We start from the raw sequence: 8,730 nt of genomic DNA on the forward strand, positions 1-8,730 counted from the left end.
GCTCACAAGCCTGGCTCGGCTCGAATAAGCACTGTGGTGATTTTTTAAACTATTAGGTATTAAACCAATATTTTTCAGTGAAAAAAGTTTTAAAAAATGATAGTTTCCCCCCCAAAGTGCAAATTTGAAATAACACAATAGCGAGCTCGCGAGCCCGGCTCGAGCTTGAGCTTGATAAGGCTCGCGAACTCTGCTTGCGAGCCGGCTCGAGCTCAAGTATCAATTTTGAGGCTCGCTACGCTCGAGCTCGACACTGTTGTAAACTAGCCGAGCTCGATAAGCCAAAAGCTTGGCTCGGCTCGGCTCGTTTACACCCCTATACGCGATGGCGATGTTTTAATATTCTCTTAAAGCACATGTTGCCTATTCAATAATTTCCAATAAGTAAGAAAGACTTACTTCATTCAAGTGGGGTTTACGGAATTAATACAAAATATATTTAGTTAAAAAAATACGTTAAAATGCCACATCAACTCAAATGGGCAACAAATCTGATATGAAGTCGGCCTGGATAAATCAGATAATGATTTTTTTTTTTACAGATAATACTTGAATGTTTGTGATTGTAAGAGATAACAACTATATAAATTTTAAATTTTAAATAATAAAATTATAAAAAGTTAGAATCCAAAATTTATATGATATTGATGTGTTAACAACAAATTAATTATTAAAAAAAATTACTCATTACTTCAGCATATAATAAATGTGATAATTTAGGTCAATAATCATATTAATTAGAATTTCAACTTTGTAAATAGAAAATTTGCTTATAATAATAAAATTGTTTACAATCATGGAAAGCATTCCTGTTATTTGCATCCACTTTTACCATTAATTTCTTTTTTCTAGTTTTTTAAAATAAAAATTCTTTCAATTCAATAGTGAAAATATTAGGCAGTATTTGATTTGTAGAAATGAATGAAAATAATAATGGGATAATGATTTTAACTTAGATCGTAATATATTTCAATTCAATAATTAAAAAAGAGAGATAAAGTCAGCCGCTAGAGTCATATTTAATTTTTTAAAATAATATAAATAAAGTAAAGGTACGTTGAATAGAATGAAAAGAGTGATCAAATAAGATTCCATTGTTATGTCACAATATGAAATCTTTATTTTATTTATATATATATTTCAACTAGTACAGTTAGGTAAAATTTATTTTCTAATTCTGAAATATTTTATAAAATTTGGCTCGTACAATAATCTATCTCTTATTTTTGAATCTTTAGTCATAAGAACCAAAGAAACTGACACTATGTCTTATTTGGGCACACCATATTAATCACCTTGAAAACTATACATTTAGATGTTCCAGGATTTGTTTTTGACTAATAGAACAATGAAATTTTTTTTTGCTATTTGTAGACGTAAAAATCTACCTGTACGGAAGGGGGGTCTAATCCCATGAGGTTTAGGCCACTAGCGATTCGTTGCACCTGCACACGTAGAGAAACACACGCGTGAAGCGAACGGGAAACACCGAGGTGGTGTTTGCCGTAGGCACTCCGACGCTCAAGTCAGCAAGGTTGAGAGAGGCTAATATAGTGAGGGTTAGGGAGCAGAGATTACCAGAAGTCTAGTCGGGGACTGTGACTACGGCAATGATGTGAGGCTCTCAAGTCAGAGCTTTGGGTGTGAAGGTGTAATGTCAATGTCCCCTGTGAGAGGGCTGGCCTCTGCTTATATAGTGACTGTCTGGTCTCCCAATCCTAGTTGTAGTAGGAGTTCTAGTGTGACTCTGATGCAAACCCTAGAAGAATTAGGGTCATGGTAAGCTGTCTTACCAGTGTCCGGATAGGAAGGTGATTCTGATTAGGCTAGTAACTTTGAGTAGGAAAGTGATCAGGAATAGGAAGGTGACCTTGAATAGGAGATTGATCGGGAGTAGGAAAGTATTCTGAGGGGGCCGTGGGCTCTGGATTCGCCTATAGGTCTAGAAAATGGACTGGGATTAGAAGGCTTGTGCCCACGTGGTTTGGACCGGCTGTATCTTATATTAAATGGGCCCAATTCAGTTGAATCATATCGAGATTGGGCTTGGATGCTTCTTCATTGTCGGGCCCGTTTTCTTATTTGGGCCAAGGATGATTTTTGGCCCTAACAGTTTGCCCCCCACTCTTCGAGTTAAGAGTTTCTTAAGTCGAAGAGTAGGGAGCGATCGAGGCACGCTCGGTCTTCCTTCTTGGATGAACGACTGTCGACGTGAATAATCCGATTGTTGCAGGTGACTTGGTCAAGTGTCGCCAAGTGTCGCTAAGTATCCACTCATGATCCTGAGTATGCCATTGTTGCAAAGTGGTGTGCCCGATCGGTGTGAAGGACCGAAGGGAAGACAACTAGGCTTTGGGGACCTAAGCGCTCGTTTGGTACGTCCGGTCGACTGGAAAGGTGAGCCGGAGTGTAATAGCCAGGGCGTTCGCTCAGCATGCCGGGTTGACTGAGTTAAGAACCATATCAAATTGGAGGTCCACTCAGTCGAAATACATGGGTGACCGAGTGGATGTGAAGTACGGATCGACCAGTGGCTGACAACTCGTTTGCTACGGAAGAACGAATGAACTGGGGATCTTGTTTGGTCATCTAGAGAATAGCATGGGTCGGGCCGTTAGGAGCTGATCGACCAGTCAGGAGGATCTCCTAGGCTTGCGAAGATTAGCTGGGCATCAAGCTCATTTCGGAAGACATGCGCTGAGTCGGTCGGGAGGACAGGGCAACCGAGCCTCAACTTCCGTACTGGGTTGCAGTCTCTTAGATGCTTTGGATCACTGCCACGTGTATGGTGGTGATCGATCCGTCGTTTCGAGAGTGGGAAAATGAAAAGACTCCTGACCACCAGCCTATCGCGAACTGCCACATGTCCGTCTTTTTCTTATAAAACTGAGGAACATACTGTTTGTCTTCCATTTGCGTTTTCCTTCTATTTTCCTAAAATTTCCTTTCCTTTTTCTTCCTCTTTTTTTTTTTTTTTTTTTTTTTTTTTTTTTGTCTGTTGAATCTTTGGAAGGTAGACTGAAGTTTTTGAATGATAAGCTACTAAAGGCAGCAAGCAAAAATTAGAAACCTTTGACATATGTGCAGGTGGCTAGCCCGTCAGCTGACTTCCCACCTTTTCCTTTACTCGTTGGGAATGAAGACGAAGAAAAAGAGAGGAGATGGGGAATGAAGACGCAGAAGAATGGGTTTTAGTTTAGAATTTTTTTTTATTTAAAGTATGGACGGGCCAATGGACGACCGTCCATAATTTATGGACGGTTGTCCCCAAAGGTTTTTTTTTTTTTTTTTTTTTCATATATTGGTCAAGGACTGGCGTCCATTATTTGTGGGCGCCCATCCAAAAGTAATTGACGGCCGTCCATAATGAATGGATGGCTGTCCCTAATGTTTTGCAAATTTTTTTTATTATATTTTATTTATGGACGGACGTCCTTTAAATGGGGATGCTCGTCCCTGGTGACCGTCCATATTTGATGGACGGCCGTCCACTAGAAAAAAATTGATAGAAAAATTAGGCACCTAGTACACGGAGACCGGTACACATTTTCGGTGCAAATTTTTCGGTGTTCTTAGCTTTATTGATAATTAATTGGTGAGAGCAACTATCATGCATGATTCACGTTGTACCAAAAAAATCAATGCATATAAAATGAAAGACAAAGTCTTCTGCGTTGTGAACACTAAACAATCAATAATTTTAGATAGAAAAATGAACTTCTCAATTTTTCATTAATCTCAAATGTATTTACAGTATGCTTATATAGCTAAAGACTGATCTGATGTGGCAATCCAAGTGATTCACAACAAAAGAAAATCTCAACCATTCAATCATGAATAATACTACATTTACGAAGACTTTATACAAAATCTCGTTTAGAGCTTGGCTCGTTCAACTCAACTCGAACTCGATTCGTTAACCGAGTTGAGCTCGAACACAGTGAAGCTCGGCTTGTGGGCTCGCGAGCCTGGCTCGACTCGTGGGCTCACAAGCCTGGCTCGGCTCGAATAAGCACTGTGGTGATTTTTTAAACTATTAGGTATTAAACCAATATTTTTCAGTGAAAAAAGTTTTAAAAAATGATAGTTTCCCCCCCAAAGTGCAAATTTGAAATAACACAATAGCGAGCTCGCGAGCCCGGCTCGAGCTTGAGCTTGATAAGGCTCGCGAACTCTGCTTGCGAGCCGGCTCGAGCTCAAGTATCAATTTTGAGGCTCGCTACGCTCGAGCTCGACACTGTTGTAAACTAGCCGAGCTCGATAAGCCAAAAGCTTGGCTCGGCTCGGCTCGTTTACACCCCTATACGCGATGGCGATGTTTTAATATTCTCTTAAAGCACATGTTGCCTATTCAATAATTTCCAATAAGTAAGAAAGACTTACTTCATTCAAGTGGGGTTTACGGAATTAATACAAAATATATTTAGTTAAAAAAATACGTTAAAATGCCACATCAACTCAAATGGGCAACAAATCTGATATGAAGTCGGCCTGGATAAATCAGATAATGATTTTTTTTTTTACAGATAATACTTGAATGTTTGTGATTGTAAGAGATAACAACTATATAAATTTTAAATTTTAAATAATAAAATTATAAAAAGTTAGAATCCAAAATTTATATGATATTGATGTGTTAACAACAAATTAATTATTAAAAAAAATTACTCATTACTTCAGCATATAATAAATGTGATAATTTAGGTCAATAATCATATTAATTAGAATTTCAACTTTGTAAATAGAAAATTTGCTTATAATAATAAAATTGTTTACAATCATGGAAAGCATTCCTGTTATTTGCATCCACTTTTACCATTAATTTCTTTTTTCTAGTTTTTTAAAATAAAAATTCTTTCAATTCAATAGTGAAAATATTAGGCAGTATTTGATTTGTAGAAATGAATGAAAATAATAATGGGATAATGATTTTAACTTAGATCGTAATATATTTCAATTCAATAATTAAAAAAGAGAGATAAAGTCAGCCGCTAGAGTCATATTTAATTTTTTAAAATAATATAAATAAAGTAAAGGTACGTTGAATAGAATGAAAAGAGTGATCAAATAAGATTCCATTGTTATGTCACAATATGAAATCTTTATTTTATTTATATATATATTTCAACTAGTACAGTTAGGTAAAATTTATTTTCTAATTCTGAAATATTTTATAAAATTTGGCTCGTACAATAATCTATCTCTTATTTTTGAATCTTTAGTCATAAGAACCAAAGAAACTGACACTATGTCTTATTTGGGCACACCATATTAATCACCTTGAAAACTATACATTTAGATGTTCCAGGATTTGTTTTTGACTAATAGAACAATGAAATTTTTTTTTGCTATTTGTAGACGTAAAAATCTACCTGTACGGAAGGGGGGTCTAATCCCATGAGGTTTAGGCCACTAGCGATTCGTTGCACCTGCACACGTAGAGAAACACACGCGTGAAGCGAACGGGAAACACCGAGGTGGTGTTTGCCGTAGGCACTCCGACGCTCAAGTCAGCAAGGTTGAGAGAGGCTAATATAGTGAGGGTTAGGGAGCAGAGATTACCAGAAGTCTAGTCGGGGACTGTGACTACGGCAATGATGTGAGGCTCTCAAGTCAGAGCTTTGGGTGTGAAGGTGTAATGTCAATGTCCCCTGTGAGAGGGCTGGCCTCTGCTTATATAGTGACTGTCTGGTCTCCCAATCCTAGTAGAAGTAGGAGTTCTAGTGTGACTCTGATGCAAACCCTAGAAGAATTAGGGTCATGGTAAGCTGTCTTACCAGTGTCCGGATAGGAAGGTGATTCTGATTAGGCTAGTAACTTTGAGTAGGAAAGTGATCAGGAATAGGAAGGTGACCTTGAATAGGAGATTGATCGGGAGTAGGAAAGTATTCTGAGGGGGCCGTGGGCTCTGGATTCGCCTATAGGTCTAGAAAATGGACTGGGATTAGAAGGCTTGTGCCCACGTGGTTTGGACCGGCTGTATCTTATATTAAATGGGCCCAATTCAGTTGAATCATATCGAGATTGGGCTTGGATGCTTCTTCATTGTCGGGCCCGTTTTCTTATTTGGGCCAAGGATGATTTTTGGCCCTAACAGTTTGCCCCCCACTCTTCGAGTTAAGAGTTTCTTAAGTCGAAGAGTAGGGAGCGATCGAGGCACGCTCGGTCTTCCTTCTTGGATGAACGACTGTCGACGTGAATAATCCGATTGTTGCAGGTGACTTGGTCAAGTGTCGCCAAGTGTCGCTAAGTATCCACTCATGATCCTGAGTATGCCATTGTTGCAAAGTGGTGTGCCCGATCGGTGTGAAGGACCGAAGGGAAGACAACTAGGCTTTGGGGACCTAAGCGCTCGTTTGGTACGTCCGGTCGACTGGAAAGGTGAGCCGGAGTGTAATAGCCAGGGCGTTCGCTCAGCATGCCGGGTTGACTGAGTTAAGAACCATATCAAATTGGAGGTCCACTCAGTCGAAATACATGGGTGACCGAGTGGATGTGAAGTACGGATCGACCAGTGGCTGACAACTCGTTTGCTACGGAAGAACGAATGAACTGGGGATCTTGTTTGGTCATCTAGAGAATAGCATGGGTCGGGCCGTTAGGAGCTGATCGACCAGTCAGGAGGATCTCCTAGGCTTGCGAAGATTAGCTGGGCATCAAGCTCATTTCGGAAGACATGCGCTGAGTCGGTCGGGAGGACAGGGCAACCGAGCCTCAACTTCCGTACTGGGTTGCAGTCTCTTAGATGCTTTGGATCACTGCCACGTGTATGGTGGTGATCGATCCGTCGTTTCGAGAGTGGGAAAATGAAAAGACTCCTGACCACCAGCCTATCGCGAACTGCCACATGTCCGTCTTTTTCTTATAAAACTGAGGAACATACTGTTTCAGTTTCTTGAGCGATAGTGGTCTCTCTTTCTGCAATCTTTCAAGATAAACATTCTTCTCTTTGAGCTTTTTTCTGCTTTGTTTTGGTTGTCTGTTGAATCTTTGGAAGGTAGACTGAAGTTTTTGAACTTTTGAGTGGGTTTTATTTGGATTTCGAAGTGTTTTGGAATTAGGATTCTTAGAATAGGCATAGATTTGAATTTTTCGGTGGGTGTCCGACGAGAATCCAGCAGTTTTGGGTAATTTCTGGATTTTTGGACGGGATCGAAAAGACAAAACCGAGTTAAGTATTGTTTGGTTCGGTCGGTCATACAGGTTGAGTGGGTGATTTTGGGTTAGTGAATCGGTGAGGAGGGGCGAGTAGACTTAGTGCTGAATTTGAGGGCGAGTCGACCACTTGGGCCGAGCGAAGAAAGATTGAGTCAAAGACTGGGTCGATCGGCAGGAAAGGTCGACCGGGGTTTAGGAGTATTGTCGGGTAGGCCAATCAGTGCTGAGGGGCAAGTGATAGTGGAGTGTTTGTGGCCTTATTCGGTTAGGTGGTCAGGGCAAGCGGTGGCTTGACACTTAGGTTCCTGGGAGCTTCTCAAGATTGAGTCAGGTAGGTTGGTCGGGTTAGGCGATCAGGTGGAGACTTGGATCAGGGATTAGCCAGGTCAGTAGTGGGGACGAGTGATGGCTGGGTTTTATACCCTTGTTCGGTCGATAGCTCAGGCCAAGTAGTTGTTTGACACTGAATTTTTGGTTGGACGATCGAGTCAGCATGTCAGACACCGAATCAGCTAGCTCGGGCGGGATCGTGGCTGACTCAGGAGATGAGTATAAGCGTGCCCCTACCATAGTGATGATGCCAGAGGAGGGCGTTCCGATGGGCGTACCGACCGGAGTTAGTATAGCTGCCCCAAGGACGAGTGAGGCTGGTCCGAGTGGCTCGGGCAGGCATAGGAGAAGTAGGGAAGACTCCAAAGGGGCCGGTAGTCTATCTTCATCCAGCAATAGCTCTAAAGAAGAGCCAAGCCAACAGGGCAGTGGGATCTTGACCAGAGATTATCCGCCCGTGCTGAAGGATTGTGACGTGTGGCGCATCCAGACCTTGTATCACATTCCTGGTTCGGTTGATATCCGAGTGTCGCGGTCATACAAACGGGTCAACTGGGAGGCACAGGGTTGGATTAGCTTTTACGATCACAATGGGTTGAGGCTACCTATGCCTCGCCTCATCTGGGAGGTGCTGAACCACTTCATTATTGCCCCTTCCCAACTTATGCCGAATGCTTGGAGATTGCTGATGGCTCTGGAGGACCTCTGTGTTCTGAACCAAGTGACGTTCGGGCTGCACGAGCTGCTGTACTCGTACTTCCTGAAGGAGAACGAGAAGGAGAAGGGTCGATACTTGTTGAACTTGAGGCATGATCGGTCTCACCTGGTGACCGATCTGCGGTCTAGTGATAAGAATTGGAAGGACCGCTACTTCTTCCTGAGGGGTCAGGCTGTCTTTGGAAAGAGAGGGCAGGGCGAGATCCTAGGCGGTTGGCGAGCTATTAGTGAGAACTTAGTTATTTCTTTTGTGCTTTGATTTCTAAATCTTGATTGTGTTTTTTGTTTGCAGAGCTTAAGTATAATCGAGTTGGGCAGAGCGGAGACGGTAGATGTTGCGACCCAGAGGGTGTTGGCCATCCCATCGGAGCAGAGCGACTGGTGAGTGGTGCTAGCGGAGTCAAACTTGAGGACTAGCATCGTTTGGGTCGGTGTGGAGGTGATTCAGCGAGGTACTCCCTTCCCCTCGCTGAAGTAGACTTGGGACATTCTCTTAAGTCGATACTGCAATCAACTCATTTTTGG

This window comes from Pistacia vera, unplaced genomic scaffold (genome assembly GCF_008641045.1).
Source record: "Pistacia vera cultivar Batoury unplaced genomic scaffold, PisVer_v2 Contig405, whole genome shotgun sequence".
NCBI lineage: Eukaryota > Viridiplantae > Streptophyta > Magnoliopsida > Sapindales > Anacardiaceae > Pistacia > Pistacia vera.